Consider the following 20,297-nt stretch of genomic DNA (forward strand, 5'->3'; position numbering starts at 1 on the left):
CACAAACCACTTCAAATGCGAAACTTCAAGTCTCGACATCCCAGGCGGCAGTTTTCTGGTGACCATAAACGTCTGTTCACTGTACATCAACACACCCCAGCATGACGGAATAGCGGCTATGGTTTCTGAATAAGTAAAATCTGACTCATCAACTAGTGTAAGTGGCGAGGTACTATTTACACTTCTTGAACTTGTACTAAATTATAACCATTTTGAGTTCAATGGCAAGCATTTCCTTCAGGTCAGTGGCACTGCAATGGGCACGAAAATGACCCCAAACTTCGCGAGCACCTATATGGCTTCACTTGAAATGCCATTCATTGAGGGACGCACCTTGAAACGTTTCTACTACAGAAGATACTTAGACGATATTTTTATGATATGGAACCATGATGAGGGAAGTCTTTTCCGCTTCATAGAGGATTTTAACAAGTGCCATCCGTCAATAAAATTCACGCACAAAATTTCCAAAACTAGCATTAACTTTTTGCACGTCACTGTAATGGTCGAAAATGACCGCTTGTCAACAAACCTTTACAAAAAGCCTACGGACCGTCAAATGTACCTACATTTCAACAGCAGCCACCCAAATCATTGCAAAACGGGTATTCCATATTCTCAGGCCTACCGGTACCGAAGAATATGCACCGATATGCGGGAATTTGACAGACACGCGGAACACCTAAAGCATTCCTTATTGAAACAAAATCATCTGGAAGACATTACTGACGATGCCATACTACGTGCTCGCAACGTGAACAGGAATGATATAATTAAGGGACCAAACAGAGTATCTAAAACGACTTCCCAAACGAATCTTGTACTAACTTACTCCTCATCAGCGCCACGAATCAACAACATACTTTCCCGCCGTTTCAACATAATCAGGCAAAGCAAACGACTAACTTCTATTTTCGTGAAGCTACTTCACGTGGTGTACCGCCGGGATAAAAATCTGAAGGACATTCTTGTCAGAGCAAAAACAAACACCCCCAAATTTCAATCAGGGTGCCATCCCTGCGGAAAAGCTCGATGCACGGTATGCGCACAGATGGTCAAAACACGTGAATGCAAAGCGAACTTCTCGGATTTCAAATTCTGCATAGCTGAAAGCCTTAATTGTGACTCCAGTAACGTAATATACATGCTACATTGCAACATCTGCGGACAAGAATATATCGGCCAAACAGACACGCCATTTCAGCTGCGGTTCAATAATCACCGGTACCACGCCACTTCACTGCCGAAGCTACCTTTATCTAGGCATCTGCGCCTGCCAAACCACAGTTTTGAAAATATCAGCGTAACTCTTTTGCAGTCCGGTTTCTGAAACAGACGTGAGTGCGAACAGAGTGAGGCATATTTTATTTTCAAATTTAGAACATTAGTAGCCGGCATCAACGAGGGCCCCGGAAAACTCAACTGCCTCCGAGAAGTAAGCCAGGAGAAAATTGGTGACAAAGATTGATAGCTGGAGACCATGCTTTTTTCTGACTGACTCGTACGTGTGCACTGTCCTTTCTTGTTTTTTTTTGCTTTTTTGTCTTTTTTTTCTTCCTTCTTTTTCTTTTTTCCACATGCACATACAAAGTGTTTCCGTTCGCCTACCACTTGATGACCATCGAAGGGAAACGGACGAAGATTAAAGGTAAAGAGCCGACCGACCCATTAACGGGAAACCCTTCCTCTACGCAGACCGCAGACCGCACGCCGACCGACCCGTTACGGGGAAACCCTTTCTTTACACACGCCGTCACGGACCCTCCCGGCACCGCGGCGACAATCTTGGGTGGCCCGACACACGTCTAGAACTGAACAGCACGTGATAAGAACCGTATGTGGACGTACACGGACAGTTGGTTTCGTTCTCAGTGTTGACAGTGCTTCTTCCTCTTTTTTACTTTCTTTCTTTTCTTTCGTTTCCTTTTTCGTCTTTTTTCTCCCCCCTTTTTGTTTTTTTTTTGTTTTTTTTTCCTTTTTTGGTTCCCTCTCACTCTCGCAAACATCTTTCAAGGCGAGAGGGACGCGGCAGCAACAAAGTTTGAAAGTTCATGTCAGTATACCTCATCCCCTGATGAAGGGAGGACCCCTCCCGAAACTGTTGGGAAATAAATATATTTATCCTTGTTGACAACGCTACCGTTGTTCCATATCCCATACCTTCACGAAGGCTAACTGGCCCATTGAATTATTACTCCCACTATATATTATATATATATATATATATATATATATATATATAATATGTGTGTGTGTGTGGGTATGTGGGTGTGTGTGTGTGATAAGTGCAAAATAAACCATCAGCCTGCACTCAGCCTTGCCATTATCAAGTCTTCCTTTTTTTCTACCATCGCAGCAATTTTTGAATTGAAGCTAATACAGCATTTGTAGTTAGTTCCCCACCTTCGTATTTTTTTGCTACAGTTTCTTTTTTAGTGACTAGTCTTCATATTCACCTACTTATGCGTGCTTTCGATAGAGGTGACACTTCTGTAGGCCTGTGTGCTCAGATTTGGGTGCGCGTTGAAGAACCCCAAGTGGTCGAAATTTCCAGAGCCATCCACTACAGTGTCTCTCATATTCATATGCTGTTTTTGGGACGAAAACCTCACTTATGAATCATTACATAAGTCTGCAAACACCACTGCGCAATTTTCCGCATTATAACAGCCTTTTTGCTTTATAAAGCTTTCTTTCCTAGTTTTTATAATAGTGGTTCATAACAAGAACAGTCCCGTATGCAGCGTTTGCATAAAGGTAAAAATAAAGACGCCCAAGTGCAGTCAGCCAAATCTTTATTCATCGTGTGTGAGTGGCAGTTCTTTCTGTGTATCTTTGCCACACGACTGAATTGACTTTAGAAAAAGGTGAGGGCAAGTTTATGCCCACAATGCACATATCCACAAAGCAGTATTTTTGTAACTTTGTTACAAAAACACAACTAAATGTTGTATTCTTCAAATCCTTTTGTTGTCCTCCTGCTGCCAAGGATCCCAGAGGCAACAAGCGTATTTAGGTATTGGTCTAACTTTGGTTTTATACAAGAGCTCTTTGCTGCAAGTGGCATACTTTTTGCATTTCTTCTAAAAAGCCTAGAACACTCGAAACCTAGCGTGTACCATACTCGGTATGACGACGATAATTCTGAAGCGTAGTATACACCGAGATATTTGTGCTCGAACACTTGTGCCAGTTGTTCTGCTATAATGGTGTAACTAAACACATTTATTTAGAAAAGCACATTACACAGATTTTGTCACATATATGTCTATGCACCAGTCTGTAATGCAACTGGTGCTAATCAAACCGAAACTTTTTGTAGCGCAGTGCAATCGTCTACGGTATGAATGACCCTGTATAATACGCAGTCATCTGCGAACATGTGAAGCCTGGAGGAAATACCACATCAGATATCATTCAAGTACACAAAAAAAATGAGCGGCCCCAGCACTGAGCCCTGCGGAACGCCTGAAGCAACATCTACTTGATCGGACTGCATCCCTTTTAAAACTACCATCTGACGTCGGAAGTTCAAATATGCTTTAATACATTCGAGAACTGAATAGTTTATGTTGTACCAGGACAGCTTCTGAGTTGGTAATGAATAAGAAACTGAATCAAGCGCTTTACGAAAATCCAAGTACAAACAGTCAACTATATACTCGCTGTCTAATGCAGTAGCCAAATCATGTGTGAATTCAGTCAACTGCACAACAAGAGAAAACCCAGGTCAAAAACATGTTGCTGAGGCGACAATAAGGCATATGTATTGAAGGGGTTCATAATGTTTGTAAAAAGAATATTTTACATAATTTTACAGCTTCTGCAAGCAAGTGAAATATGCCGGAAGTGTGACGTGATGTTGCGTGGGCCAGACTTGAGCACAGGCACAACGTTAGCAATTTTCCAATCATCCAGCGAGGCACTTTCGCTCGGTGACTTTTAAAAAATAACAAAAAATTGATTGATTGACTGATTGATATTTGGAGTTTACGTCCTAAAACCCCCATATGACTATGAGAGATGCCGTAGTGGAGGACTTCGGAAATTTCGACCACCTGGGGTTTTTAACGCGCACCCAAATCTGAGCACACGGGCCTACAACACTTCCGCCTCCATCAGAAATGCAGCCGCCACAGGCAGGATTTGATCCCACAACCTGCGGGTCAGCAGCCGAGTACTTTAGCCACTAGAACACCGTGGCGGGGCAAGATAACAAACAAATATTTTGATACCGAATGTACACACATAGAAAGTAAAGCATATTGAAAGCTGTCCGGACCAGTGGCGTTTGCGGCACATAATTTCTCTAACAATTTCTGGATGCCCCGTAGAATAAAAACAATATCGTCCATTCGGTCTCCACTTGCACAAGATTCTGCCAAAATGGCACTGACGTTTGAGCGGCCAGCGAACACAGAGCTTAAATTATTAAGATGTGTAGCCTTTTCAATGTCACTATGAAGTAAGTTTCCGCCAAGTTCGAGCGGAGGAATGAACACTGCATTCTTGCTGTTCAATTTATCTACCTGCCATAGTTTTTTGGACTTCTTTGATTCCTTAAATTAAGAGAACAGAAGAACTTGTTTTTCTCTATGTTTACCACACTTTTCGTCTGCTTGGTTATTAGCTCAAGTCTTTTGTTCAAGTGCGATGATAGTGTTTTTCTGTAAGCAATGTAAGCGGTTGGAGACGCTCTATGTGCCGACCAGTGCGGACGCACGAAGATCAGCTCCTGCTTTCAAGACTGCTTTCCTGTGGTATCCACAAATTTCTCGCCGAGTTTTCAGTAACATCGTGTGCCTGAATTCTCAATAATTCAGCAGATACCACTTTGTGCTGGTGAGGGGACTATTAAACCATTTTTGGGACATATTTACACGGCAACACCACTGGAGGATTTAGGCCTAACCAAGGAGGCTATTGCTGCCGAAGCGCCGTCCCGGCGCCAACGTGACTCAATGCTCTGCGCGTTCCAGGACCTGCAAGTGAGAATGGAACACCAAGTAAATGGAGGGGACATCTCTCCAGAGGATTGCACGAAAGACATGGGTTGGAAGGAAGCTGAAACGAGACGCTCAATAAATAAGCTAGCTGCGGTTAGCGTTTCCGCTGCCAAGGGCTCGACCAAGGCTGGCGTTGGGGGAGACGCTCGAGCCAGTCGTAGTAGGCATGACACCAAGCATTAAATTGTGCGAGCTGGACGCATGCCGCCACTACTCAAGGACTTTAACAAAATTGTGCTACGACCAGATGGAGGACTAGATATCTGGAGAATGGGCGCTGGAGCCGTGGCAGATGCGATAGTACTGGCGGCTGGCGTCAAAGAGTAGGAGGCCATGCAGGACATCATCTGTTCACACTTTCAGCAAAACATTATGGTGGCAAGCACTCCGGACCAAGACAGAGCTTCAAGATGCCTCAAGGTCATGCAAATTGACATTGAAGGTAAAGTTTTTGAGGTTAGCGCGTACGCCACGGCAGCCCAAGATAATTGTAAAGGAGTGATTCACGGGATCTCTGTAAGCGATACTCAGGGCATTGTGACTCGAAAGATTGTGAATTCGAACAACCCGCTCACGCTGCAGGCCAAGAGAATCAAAGACACTGGGACAATCATCATAGCGTTCGAAGGACATAAAGTGCCGATATTCGTGAGATACGGTCCTTCACTTTTGCAGTGCTCTCTTGACCGCAAGAACATCGACATTTGATACGTCTGTGGAAAGCTGGGACATCGGTCTGACGTCTGTCCGAACCCAGCTTAAACCATCTGCAGAGGCTGTGAGATCAAGAACCCAGATAAGCTCCACCAGTGCAATCCAAGATGCAAGCTGTGCGACGGTCACCATTCCACGCTAGACAAGGAGTGCAAGAACAGGTTCTTAGTGCCATACGTCGTCAGACGCAGACGTTGGGAAAGACCGCGAGCAGCCGCAGAAGCCCGGGATGCATCAATCACATCAAGTCCAGACATCAACGACAAGCAGCTTATTCCAGCCTACGGGACGCAGAACATCCAGACTACACAAGAACGGGAAAGGCGGCTCACTCAAGGGGAAGTTCGTGTTCCAGAAGATGTTCTAGACCGAAGGCCCGTTCCCATTCACGGGGGCACTCGAGTTCTCAAGGTCACTATCAGGGTCGGGATCAGCCTGGACGGCACCCGAATGGCCAGCTGCCTGGCGTTCAGTTCGAAATCATGGCTTCCAACCCGGGGAGGACGCCTGCAGTTACACCGAAAGGCATCTGGGCTGAGCGAGTACGCAACAGCGCGGCAGAGGTGATGACAGTAAGGTGCCAGAGCATGATAGACTTGCACAGCTAGAACAAGAAAGTGCCAGGCTTAAAAAATCGAATGAAAGGCTATCAGCTGAGTTAAAGAAAATAAAAAATCTTCCCACTAAGCTAACCAGCACGCAGTCTTCACTGCCAACGCCTCAGCCAGTTGATGTCTCTGTGGCTGAAAACGTGGAGAACTCGAGAACCACGAAAAAGAGGGCAGTCATGACAGAACACGTGCTAGCCAACCAAACGACCATCTAAGATATGAAAGAGGTCTTTGACACGCTCAGCAAGGTAGTAGCCAATCTTAGTGAGCAGATGGGCAGGCTACAATCAAGCGTGGCGGCCCTGGAAGAGCATATGACCTTGCGAATCGCAAAGGTCGAAGCATATCTGCATAACACAGCAAGGCCTCCTCACGCACCAAACTCACCTCTTCGGTCACCAATACTAGTGGTACCAAACATGTCTACACGTCGGCATCAGGCTCTGGCGGCCCACGTATTAACCACGACGGCAGCGCCACGTGATGAATTCCGTATCTGGCAATGGAACTGTAGACGTTACCTTAAAAACAAGGCAACCCCACAGCAGTACATCAGGAGCAACCATGAAAAGCCTCATAATATAATATTGCCAGAAACCCTTTCACCGCAAACAACGCTGCCTGAATTCCGGCCTGTAATAGGGGATACTGAAGGAACGGGAGTCTGCACCTTCGTATTCAACAAACTAACGCACGTAGCCCATGACCTCAAGATAGAAGCAGTCCAAAGGAACAAAAGCAAGGGCTCAAGACGGTTCTAAATAAAGCTGTTACTACTACCCGGGAATTTCCACTCGTCTTAGCAGGTTATTTCAACGCCCCTCATCATACATGAGGTTACAAGTGCAACAGTGCGAAAGGAAATCGACTTTCACAAAGTGCCAGTGAACTTGATTTCACCCTAACTACAGACCCCAGCCTACTAACAAGCTTGGTACATCGTGCTGCAGGGATTCCACCCCGGACCTTACATTTGTAAGGAACATCAAGAAGGCCCAGTGGATGAACCCTGCTGTAGACCTAAGGAGTGACCACTGCAGTCTTGCCACTACCTTCCCGTGGAGCGTAAAAAGCACAGAGATTTCCACTTCACAGACTGGGATATGTTCAGGAAGTTAAGGATGAAAAGGGAACCAGGTGGCCACAGACCAGGCTTGGAGCAGTGGGTCGAACAGACTAAAGAAGACATCAAATCTGTCTCCTCCACCATTACCACAGATTTTCCGGTTGAAAGAATGGATAGCCGGCTCGCTCATCTTCTTGAAGCAAAGCAAGCACTACTGAACCATTGGAAGGGTCAGCACCTGAACCAGAGACTGAGGAAGAAGATAGCTGAGGTAAACAGATCAGTCGAGGAACATTGTCGCGCACTATCCAGGCAGCAATTGGACAAATCTGCAACTCCGTCAATGGTCAGATGCGCAATGGCAAACATGGAATATGTTAAAACATCTCCTTAACGAAAACACCACCAAATGAAATCAAAAGCATGTTATCGCTCGAATTTCGCATAAATATATAGGGCGCTCTACAGAACTGCAAGTTGTGCAGCGGCTCGTACATAAGTACGAAGACGCAATGAAGCTTACCAAACACCAGGTCATCGACAACGAAACCAGAGACGTGAGAGCCATTCTGTGTCGAGATCTAGAAAAAGCGTTTGACAACATCTACCACTGATTCATACTCGAAGCAATTTCCGAGCTTGCTCTGGGGAAACCCTTCTATGAATACGTATGGTCCTTTCTTACAGATCGGAAAGCCGTAATGAATATTGCAGATATCGAGACCGCAGCAATCGAACTAGAAACATGGGGCACACCGCAAGGGGCAGTGATTTCACCAATGCTGTTCAACATTGCCATGATTGGACTGTCAAAGAAATTATCGAGCATCGAAAGATTGAAGCACAGCATCTACGCAGATGACATTACCATCTGGTGCCCAGGTGGAAGTGAGCAGCAGATTTAGAGCGCCCTGCAAGAGGCGATTGTCACCGTAGAAGAGTATCTTCGTCCTTCTGGGCTCAAGTGCTCCTCGAGTAAGTCAGAATCTTTACTGTATCGAACTACACGCCGGGGACCGAAGCCCAAGGGATGGAAGTCGTTAAAGCAGATAGACATCCACCCCGCACAAAGCAAGGGGATGCCATCCAGAAGGTCGACTCCATCGAAGCCCTGGGCATGCTGATAGAGTCTACCGGTGCAGACAGCAAATCTATAGCCAAGTTAACTTGGAAAACAGACAGTGCGGTGTGCTTCATACACAGAGCGGCCAACAAAAGAAATGGGATAAAGGAAGACAACCTCATCAGATTGATGCATGCGTTTGTTCTAAGCCACTTCACGTACGAGGCAGCAATGCACAACTGGTCAAGAGCAGAGTCCGAGACACTGTATGTGCTCCTCAGGAAAGGTATCAAGAAGGTCCTGGGCCTACCCATACATACCAGCACCGAGCGTCTACTTGAGCTTGGCATTCACAACACGCTCGAAGAAATAGCAGAAGCACAAAATAGAGCACAGTTTGCAAGGTTATCAACAACAAGGTAAGGGAGAATGATCCTGCAGGAGCTGATCCAACATCCAATGACAATTAGACGCAATTACAATGATGTCTCCGACAAAATCTGGGAGAATATCAAGTTATCTCCTATAACACGAAACATGCATCCAAAACACAACATCGGAAGAAGAGAAGCGAGGGCCAGGACTATACTTCGTCAAGTCTCAAACGAGGAACGAGGGGTCGTATTTGTTGATGCGGCTTCCTACGCCAATGGGAAAGCTTTTGTGGCAGTGGTGGTCGATGGGGCTGGCCATGTCATCAACTCAGCGACGGTCAGGACGGAAGACCCAATCATTGCGGAACACGTGACCATCGCATTAGCACTGAAGATCGATAACATTGAAGTCGTCTACAGTGATTCCATGGCAGCACTACGGGCCTTCGCAAAGGGGACGGTGTCAAAACAAAAGCTTAGAATACTACATGCTAGAACATGACGCATCATCTTCTGAGTTGGTTCCGAGCTCACCTTGGACAAATCAACTCCCCTCCCAATCTCAATGAAGCAGCACACGAGGCGGCGCGAGACCTCTCCAACCGCGCCTTTCCGAGGATACGTTCTACCAAAGAAGGGGATAACCGGGAAATTCTTACAACATGTAACTAGCTTACTAAACATTTCTACCTGTCTAGAAGGATTTTCCCTCCACCTCACAAAAATCTAACTCGGCCCCAAGCACTTACATTAAGGCTTTTGATAACATGGATGTACCCTACACTGAAAATGTGACACATCATGTACCCTGACCTATACCCAAGTAATCTTTACCCACATTGTGGGAAAATTGCTTCATTAGAACATATGCTCTGGCAGTGTACCAAATTCACTCATTTATGGAACATCACCTTTGCCAGTTAAGAGGCGGTAATCCGCATTTCGTCCTTGGCAGATCAGCTCTGGGCTGTCCACCAAGCCCGCGAGGCGGCTGAGGAGCTCGGCATCTCAGTCCCCACGTGGGAGCTCCCTGGAACGCAGTGATCTGTGTTTTGGAGGACCAAATAAAAGTTTATCCAATCCAGTGAAAGCGTTCAATCATTTTATGGCTATGCTCCACATTTCTCTTGTGTACCATGGCTTATATCTGCTACGTCGTGGTGTCGAGAGCCACTCCTTCTTCGATCGTTCAGAGAGTGGCACGAAAGCAAAACTGAACAAACGAGTGGAGAGCATCATTAGAAAATACCTTTTTAGAACATCTGGGCGCTGTCACTTTCAGCAGCAATATTGGCCATAAAGGTAAAAGCTTGTGGCCAAGGGGTACCTTCGCATCGCGTTTTTCGGCTGCAGACTGAGTGGCAAACTAGAAATTGCGTGCAGGCTCCATGGAAAACACTGCAGCAAACTTGCCCTTCACGCCTGTCGAAAAAAGCCGTGCTGAAAGGTGTGCAAGCTAAGTTTAGTAATGAGCGCTTTTCAAGGAAGGGGCATGAAATGTCGCTCCGAAATCTACGGTATGAAACCACTGGCAGTCACACACCATAACTACGTGCTGTCAGCCTAAAAATCGCATACCTGCATGATACCAATTGATATAGGACGCTTTGCAGCGACAGTCGTTCGTGCAGGTCATCTCTTCCTAGTGTCCAAAAATGTAATCTAGTTACCGTTTATGGCTGCTGGTAGTTTCGCATTGTCCATATAGGGGCGACCTATTGACGACTCTTTTAAGCTGAACTCACCACACTTCTATTTCAGAAGTGAGAATTGCAACTTCACAATAGAATCGACGAAGAATTCAACCAACCATGGTGCCATATATTGGTACGCCCATTCATTTCTTTATTTAACCGATAAGCTCGAAACCTTGGTAGACTCAACGCTTAGTGCCGCCATGGTACAGATGTCTTTAAGAAAGAAGGGGCGAGCAAGATATATCGCCTGTAGGAAAGGTACTGAAGCCGCGCAGGAAATTACACCGTCGTCTTTTATTTGTTCGTTCTTTATTTTTGAACGCGTGGTAGTCAACCTAACTTGCTAGTGTCAAGGGCGTGGTCAATGAGTAAAAGTGGAAATCAAGGCAAAAACTTCTCAGCGGCAAAAAAAAAAAACGCAAGGCTGTGTTACTCTATGTTGTAATCATACGTTGTGCCAACATCAGCAGTATCCCCCATTTCAGGCACTGGCACGATAGAAACCGCGCCCTTGACGGCACACACATACCATCCGCATTACAGAGCATGCGCACCGTCAAAACACGGTGTCACCCTTATACGGCCTGCAAAAGTTACGGAGATAGCGTAACAGGAGGAAGGTCAAGAAAGGGCGACGTCGTAAGAACCGTGTAGAGGGAGCATTTTATGGCAGCGCAACAGCATCTCGAATGCACCTGCTTGGCAAGGCGCGCGCTCGTGACAGATAAGATACGGCCGCGGAAATACCACAATCTTGAAAGACGCTCACGGTGACGAAAAGCGGGAGCCTCCATTACCACGCCACAAAGTAAAACCAAACGGCCAGAAGCATCCACTCGGAGTACTGTGGTGATCGCTACAACGAGTTCACGACCCGAAGCTCTTGGAAGCCGATACAGGTAAGCATAGGTTGGGCAAGTGCACGTCACACGCAAGCAGACTGGTTAATATCCTTTGCGATTTTATCGTGAATTTGTGTTTCCTAAAGGTGCACTGTATAGTGAATACTTCCGCAACGAGAGTGTGCTTGACAGTTACGGCTACCTTCTCCACCACTTCCCATCTCAGTGCGCGTGAGCTGTATGCATACACATCCTCATACATAGCAAGACATTGTAGAAAACGTAGAAGGTCATCGGCAACTTCTCTCATACGACAAAAAAGACGTCGTTTGGTAGATGTAAAAGAAAAATTTATGGACACGCCCCATAACTTAGTCCTTCAGCATTACGTAATCTATGTCATGCCTCGGACATTTTAACATGTTTGTTTCATTACCACCGAATTAACCGAATGACACATTTCTGGCACATCACGCACATCACTTGCTCTAGCCCGTGGTGTTCAGCTAGCACGAAGATAGTGCTACCGATTTACCGTCATCAGGTGGGAGGTGACGTTTACAACTTGTAAGTGGAACATTTTTGGTGTCTTTACTGTATAGATAACGTGTCGCAGATAGAAGAAAAAAATCAACGTATGAAACTCTCAAATTGAGACTTGCGCTATCACGCTACGTAACTGCGTACTTCAGGCAGCTTTGCCTCATAAACATAAAATGCGGTATACGCCGTGCTATTTGAGTTGTATGGTTGAATTAAATATGATTAGTGCTAATGCAGCAGGTGGTTACTCCCATAGCGACATGAAAAGCGTGCCGTAACTTTATACTGAGGGCGAGTATTTGTGTAAACACTACAGGCCCGCAGTGAAAGAATCCTAGCGAAGTGAGACGCAGGTGCAGCTACACTTCGGAAGGCGGATGTTGACTGTTGCACTCACAGTCTTAGCCATTCAACCCTTATGACGCGCCTATTTTGCTGGGCACGTTCGGCCACTTGGATTCTGGTTGTTATTGCCATAAAGCGTAATTTCTAGAGCTGTGCAAATAGCAAAATTCTGGGCGCGAAGAGAATCAAAATATATTTCTTCAATGTTTCTGTATTATTTTTGTAAAATCTTTAGAAACTGAAATTTTAAATCTTTAGAAAAGGAGAATATTTAGACGGTTCGTGAACATACTTTTTAGAGGTTCTAACGTGAAAGTGTTTTCTTTGCCTAGATAATGAATGCTGGCGATGCGGTGTTTTATAGTTGTCTATGAAGAAGGTGACAACGAAAGTGCGAACTTTATATTTATGTACTATCGTGAGCTATATGAGCTCGAACACGTGAACGCGTGGCAAATGGCCTCAAAACCGAAATAACGCGACGCGAGAATGGCGCTGCCGAAACAGTGGGGGGAGAAGAGGGACTCTTCCAGTGACTTTTCCCACTCCCGCGTGATTGTTGCTGTGAAAGGGCAGCTAATCGCGTGCCACTAAAAGAAAATGCACTAAAACAAACAGTGAAAGAAGCGCATGAATGAACATGAATGTATATATATATATATATATATATATATATATATATATATATATATATATAGTCCAGTAGATCCTCCGTGAGCGGTAACAACGTGGTCTATTTCGACGTTTCGGCCTATAGTCTGGCCTTCATCAGGATATATATATATATATATATATATATATATATATATATATATATATATATATATATATTTATATGTGTGTGTGTGTGTAGCAGCTGTCAGCGGAGGGGGCACTCTCTTTCCCCCACCCCAGTTCCGGAGCCCCTGACGGCAGGCTACGTCACAGCCGATATGTTTGTAGCCACACAGCCTGATTGGTTGTGGCTGTGCGCGTTGATGTGAGGTCATTTCGCTGCTAGCAGCCACAGACATACTAGAGGCTGCATTTTGCAGCACAAATACCGAAGCGAGAGGGTCAACAGCAAGGGGAAGTGCGCCACCCTTTCCACTTAGATTCTTAGAGCGGCCGCTGCGAATCAGCAAATGTAGGGTTCGAGGCTGGCTTCGTATCCCGGCTGCAGCGGCTGCATTTCCAATGGAGGCGGAATTGTTGTAGGCCCGCGTGCTCAGATTTGGGTCCACGTTAAAGAACCCCAGGTGGTCAATATTTCCGGAGCCCTCCACTACGGCGTCTCTCATAATCATATGGTGGGTTTGGGACGTTAAACCCCACATATTAATCAGGGTTCGAGGCTATTCGTCACGCACTCGTGTGTTGAGGCTCATATTACTGCCGATAGTACATACATGAATTGGTGCAACCGAAGTGTTTCTACCACACTTTAGAGGTGCAAAGAGAAGATGCTATTTTCCAAGCTTTTCCTCCTCTTCAAATTTTGTGGAAGCCGAGATGATGTGATAAAGGGTGTGGCCTCAGCGATTCCAAAGTTCCAAATCTTTCTCGTTGACTTTTGTGTAGAGGAACATCTGAAATGTTTGATGCAAAGGTCATCGGTGCTTAAATTTCCGTACTTCATGCGCAAAATAAAGCTTAAAACAGCATAAATTAGGCACCAACATTTGCCATATCTATTCTCTTCAATTAAGAACGAGCGTTTTCTTTAGTCAGTACATTCACAACCGTAGGAGAACACGAAAGGCTTCTTGGCCTCAGTATAACTATGTGATGCGGTGAAGCATAAAAAATAAATACGTAGGAGCAGCTGTTGTTGAGACACTCACTGTTTTGTCGTCAAAAAGCCTGAATAGTCAGTAGTAATATTCCGGTCTTAGTCGAATACAAAAAATATTCAAAATTTTGAAAAGTCGCACACCTCTGTTAATTTTTTATTGCTTCTCATACGCAAGATGAAACGTTTTACATTCTCATATTATTTTCCTAATGTAAGTATATTGCCTGTTAATATTGGCCCTTCCGTTGGGGCGTTTCAATAGCAATCTGAGCAGGTACTGTGAGTAATGCCGTTTGTGGTTCGCATCTGCTTGACTTCGTCGTATTCAGCATGTCAATCTTCGACATTCACTCACACTGGTCTTTTCCCATACATCACTATTTCTCAGGGCCGTAGCGCATCAGGGCCTGGGCTTGTCAGCGGGTCATGACGTGGTTACGGTCTGTCATACAAACGTGTACACGTCACAAGTATTGGGTAAGCCCTATCACTTGCCACCAGTTGACATTCTGCATAGTACGAGGTGAAGGTTTGTCGGTACTACTAAACCCTCAGCAGCACTATCAGAATCCCCGGCAAAATTTACAAAGCCACTCATGTTTCATATCTAAAACGTGGATCTATACCGCGAAGTAATCTACTTCTTGAAACATATCTGCAAATGGACGTGGCTTCATTCACCACCGGTCCAATAAAACTGAACAAGGCAACAGTTAACCTCAGAAATAGCCAGCAATGTTAGTGGAGACTTCCATACATGCCGTAGGGAACTAAAACAGGGCATGCAGAAAATAATGAGAAGAAGAATCGCAAAAAGCACCTTTGGGTAAGCTTCGTTCTGATACAGATTTGAAGGCGCCCCGCCACGGTGGTCTAGTAGCTAATGTACTCGAATGCTGACCCGCATATCCCATGATTGAATCCCGGCTGCGGCGGCAGCATTTTGATGGTGATGAAAATGCTGTAGGTCCGGTTGCTCAGATTTGGCCGCACGTCAAAGAACCCCAGGTGGTCTGAATTCCTGAAGCCCTGCAATACGGCGTCTCTAATAATTATATGGTGGTTTAGAGAAGTTGAACCCACATATGAAATAACAATTTCAAGGTTTCACACTTTTGCATTCAGCATTATATTAGCAAATCGGACATTTTACCTCAGTTATTCTTTCTCAAGTCTTATTGCTGCACAACTAAACACCGACAAAATACAAGTAAAAACTGGACACATGCAGACTCGCAAGCAATCCTTTCGTTGTTGCAAGATTAGCCTTTAAATGGTTCTCCTACCTATAAGCGTTCAGATGTTTGTCTGAGTGCGTTATACCTTCTCGTTTTTTCTCCGTGTTTACTAGCGCAGTAAGAAGGCTTTCAAATGAATCTGAACCAACTAGCCCCACCTGTTTCTGTACGAAGCATCGCGACCTTCAGGATGTTCAGTGTTCGCGTTATTTTTTGCTCACATAACCGAAGCTCAACATTTCAGTAGATGAAAACAACGATTCTCTTGCCAAGCGTTCTGCCTCGTATAAACAAAGTTAGAGAATGAATATTCATGAAAATTATACGTTCCGTGGTTATTGTTGAAACGGTTGAAAGATAGGGAGGGGGTGTTGTAGTCCATTATTTAGATAACGTGCTTTAGGGGCAAAGCCCCTTAAGGTCGAAGCTTGTCTGTTGTTGGTGGTGGCACTCGCTGTAGCGAAGCATGATGACAATAAGGAACACGCTCGTTCCAGACCACACATTCTATTTCTCGCATCGCGACAAAGCCCGCTCAAGGTACCCACAATAGCCCACAACGATAACGATGACCTTGATAGCGACGAAAATGAGAACAATGATCATCCCGCACAATGACTGGCTTGTGAAGTATATAACGCCCAAAAGTACTCTACGACGCTTTTCGTATCAGTAGAAACAACCAGCGACCACCAAAGGAACGTGCCCATACATTGTCATTGCCACTTTCAGGCTAGATTCGATAGCACAAAGTTGTAATAAGGAAGACAAAACGAAGTTTACAAATTAACACAACACACCTGTTTGACCTGTAAGCGTTTTGGATAAGTGTACATCACTGGGCACTCAATTACATGCTTGAGTGGTCAGTTGCACGAGTAATTTACAGTAACGCCGAACGATCTCAATGCTTCACCCACTTATCATCATTGACATTCCGGGTGCGCAATGATTTTTTTTTTTTTTACTTCAAGGTAACTGGAACCACGTCCGCTTCAAAAAAAAGCTTTTTTACGCCACGAGTATTGGTAAGAGCCACTCCTTGCAACTAGATGTTGTAAATATATATACCAGATAAGCCAACTACTGAAAACGTTTATGCGAATAGAAACACTGGATAGTCAGCCCCCTGGCGTATTTTCCCTCAGCAAGATAAGTAACTGGGCTCCCAAAGTGCGTCTAAACAACTATTCCCTCATGAAAATTGACGGCAAGCAACTCGTGCGCCAGAGGCTTACCATTCTTTTACAATTCACAAAGAGTCCGGAATGAAAAAGAGCCACAGACCTTTGACATAGGTGTTTGACATAGCACGCATAAACCTGCTGAGCGAACAGGATATTTGCGTAGCGACATCTTCTACTGATATTTTTCTTTCCTTTCGCACTGACGTCCGCTTAAAACAGTAGCAAATGTATCGCGGGCAGTAGCGAACATTCGCACTTCACGTACGGCTTTCACAAATACCTTTTGCTCACGCAGAACACAAGTGCACCGGTGCAGCTCGTTCGGCGCTATTTCCATTGACGTCGCTTTGTTTAACCACTGACGTTAGCATGTCTGTACTGAGGCCGTCCATGGTAAATCGCGCACATAAAGTCAAGATACTAGACGCAGCCGTTCTTTTGTCTTTTTAATGTGTTCTGAGACACCGAGTGTAGTGCTCGGAGAATTCATTTTCTTCTCCTTGTACTGAGTGAGTCATTCAACGTACCAACCGTAAAGGAAGTAGAGCTTACTACAGCTCCTTTCCACAAAACTTCATAGCGATATCAAATATCTGACATTTTGCTTCTCAACAAGGCGCCAAGAAACATTTGGAACAACATGTAAGAACTTTGCACATATTTCACCACATCAGTAAGAAAACTCATGCACGTGCGTATCATTTTTTAGGAATTGTTGTGCTTCGGTGTTCAGTAACAATGACGGTTACGATTTACTGAGAGATGCCCAGATAGTTCGTATGACCCATACAAAGCTTCATCTGTTGTCTTTGCTGACGATGGAACATGGGAAAGATAAGTTGTTGTTGTCGCGTGAGTTGATATCAGACATAAACAGCAAGCCCGCGCCACACACTTGATGTTTATGTCTGGTATTATGTCAACGCGCATATGCCTAAGGCAACCTGTTGGCATATACTAACGAAAACTTTTTTCCAACTACTTCTAAATTGACCACTGTCGTGAAGTGCGTACAGACCGTGCTAGTTTCTCGTTTTGAGGGGCACTGTGTATTGTGACATCTCACGCTATCTGCAATGTGCCACTTCCTAGACTGTACAGGCGGTCTGCAAATCCTGTCTTTTATGTACGCATTTCATGCGCGAGGCAGAATTTTATTGTCACGTCTAGCAATGCCCAGAGTCATAACTATAGCCGAGGAGGTTATGATACCCACGGAAACTTTTTTCATGTTTCAGCTTTTCTGGTGACACTAAAGTATTTAAGTACCTTCACATAAGCCACCAGTTGTCAAAGACAGCTTTTCTTCAAGTAAACACCCGCTGCAAAATGTTCCTGGGTATGAACTTGGCTATCAACCATGAAGAAAGACATAAAATAGGTTACAGAAGTGGGGCTGTCGAATTTTTTTTCGTGTATAAATGCTTAATAATAATGTAATCCTCCTATGTGTGCGTAAAAGACAAACCTGCAAAATGTAGTTCCGTGCGTGCTTGGTTTTCTGTCAGAATGAATTTTTAAACTCGGTTTCATGTATAGAGACGTAGTTCACGAGCGATTCATTGTTTTCATGTGCTTGCACTAGGGTTCTACATTTCTACCTAGCTTAAATAACTTTTCTTGACATGTAGTTGCATTCATTTACATTATAACTGATTGCCACACGGAATAAATTTCGCGCTATGTGGCATTTCTTTGTACTTTTGCGGAACATATATGGTGTAACAAAAACGTCCGTACCAACGTACGTAATGTTTGTTACTCATATAGAGGTAGTCATACTTTTTTTGTTTGACTGGTCCCGCAATCAGCTCTGAGATCGTTCAACCACTGTGGACAACCTGCAAGCGCTGCGTTTGTTAATAGTGAGTGAAGTTAAAAAGTAGAACGCCTTCGCTGCAGTTGTAATAACTTTGGAAGGTAGCTCGTTAGCGCCCGTTTCTTTGTTTATCCTCGTAAGCGTCACTGAGCGAACGACTGGCACATAGCAGGTTGAAAGAGCCAGCTCGAGTTGTGGAAAACTTTCAACAATGGTGGGGGCATAGGAACGAGAGGCGCACACCGTGAGTAGATATATAATAGCGACCTATGGGAAACAGCCCCACATTATCAGAGGTCTGCGTGCGGACACTAAAAGGTAAAGCCAGTCAAGGGCATCATTCCTATCTTTCACAGTAAGGTGCGTGGTGAATGCATTCACTGGTACTCTAATTTAGTTTCGACATAAGAAAAGATTTGTAGAGTGCGAATAATGCTTGACCAGCCCCAGAACCAACGTAATATATATATATATATATATATATATATATATATATATATATATATATATATATATATATATATATATATATATATATATATATATATATATATATATATATATATATATATATATATAAGGGAAAGAAGTGTATACCTAAGGGCTCGTTTTTCAGTGTTTTAACACAATATTAATGAGATTTAACAGACAGTAATGCAAAGGAATGTACAGGGGAAGTTATTAGAACAAATTGAGTGTAAATAAGAAGAAAGAAAAGTGGATGAAAAATATTTTTTCATCCACATTTCTTTCTTCTTATTTACATTCAATTGGTTCTAATAACTTCTCTTGTACATTCCTTGGCATTACTGTCTGTTAGATTTCATATATATATATATTGTAGTGAAGAAGATGATGAGTGCTACTCAGAAAGGCAGGGGGTATGACTAAGTCGGTGAAGAAGACGACGTTTGGTTGGCTGGGTGCTCAGACTGGTTGTGCCATTACCACTTGACGTGTCGTGACCGCTCTCCTGTTTTATAAAAGAGTGCCACTCTAAAATGCCCCATTATAATTGGTGGAGAGTGCTGGGTAATGCCTAATCCTGGAATTGCGAAACCGTACGTTGCTTCCAGTTGCTACAATTTCCACGGACGACGATCAGCAGGCGGCCGCCTCGGCTCCAACTACTGCACCTCCTGTCTGTCTCGGCTCCTTTAAGCAACGCGATCCGCCTACCTTCAGTGGAACCGATGACAAAGACGTGGAAGACTGGCTCGACGAATACGACCGGGTGAGCAAGCACAACAAGTTGGACGATGCACACAAGCTTACTATCGTCACATTTTATTTGACCGATGTCGCCAGTTTGTGGTACCGTAATCACGAGAGAGACCTCCCCATCTGGTCGGCCTTCCGAACGGCGTTCGCGGACTTGTTTGGCCGTCCAGCGCTTCGCAAACTACGGGTCGAACAATGCTTGCGTACTAGGGCTCAGCAGAATGGTGAGAATTACACCAGTTATATCGAAGATGTGGTCGACCTTTGTCGGCATGTCAACTCGGCCATGACAGAAGCCGAGAAGATCAAGCACATCTTGAAAGGCGTGACTGACGACGCATTTCAGATGCTTGTCGCCAAAAGCCCGCAAACGGTAGCCGAAGCGATCCAAATTTTTCAGAGCTATGATGAGCTCTGGAAACAGCGTGACACCACTCGTCGTGCCAGCGCGCCATGTGCAACAATCTCCGCTTTAACGTCGGCTGGCACTGCTATAGACCACACTACTTTGCTTCTCGAGATCAAGCAATTTGTACGAGAGGGTGTCGCACGCCAGTTGTCCCTTGTGCCTTATACCTCCGAAGGTGCCCCATCTACTTTAGCGCCATCAATACAGCGATTAGTCCAGGAGCAAGTGTCCGAGGCGCTACCAACAGCTCACGCACCAGCTGTGGCTGCTCCATTGACATATGCCGAAGCACTGAACGGAACCCGACGTCCGCCTGTCGCGAACGGCCATGTTTCTTTGTCGAGAACGCCTACGTCCACGCGCTCCTTTGTCGTACCGACTGAGCCTA

General features: G+C 44.8%; 1 protein-coding gene and 1 long non-coding RNA gene across 6 annotated transcripts in view; one reads left to right on the forward strand and one right to left on the reverse strand.

Moving 5' to 3' along the window:
* The first annotated feature begins 11,281 nt into the window (after positions 1-11,281).
* LOC119178150 (uncharacterized) overlaps positions 11,282-20,297 on the forward strand; it is a 29,766-nt gene continuing 20,750 nt past the window's right edge. For 2 of the 5 annotated variants that reach the window (XM_037429318.2, XM_075887308.1), the window contains exon 1: positions 11,282-11,430. The gene's annotated coding sequence lies outside the window, so the exon portion shown is untranslated. Of the gene's footprint in view, positions 11,431-14,423; positions 14,513-16,888; positions 17,152-20,297 lie in introns of those variants that run through there. The other 3 variants (XM_037429322.2, XM_037429323.2, XM_037429320.2) reach the window with 3 other exon arrangements.
* On the reverse strand, positions 13,104-16,758 carry LOC142796823 (uncharacterized). The gene is made up of 3 exons (XR_012893896.1): positions 16,561-16,758; positions 14,856-15,064; positions 13,104-13,829 (listed from the first exon to the last, which is right to left on the reverse strand). It is a non-coding gene; the product is annotated as an uncharacterized LOC142796823 (long non-coding RNA).

The sequence above is a fragment of the Rhipicephalus microplus genome, chromosome 1 (genome assembly GCF_043290135.1).
Source record: "Rhipicephalus microplus isolate Deutch F79 chromosome 1, USDA_Rmic, whole genome shotgun sequence".
NCBI classification, from domain to species: Eukaryota; Metazoa; Arthropoda; class Arachnida; order Ixodida; family Ixodidae; genus Rhipicephalus; species Rhipicephalus microplus.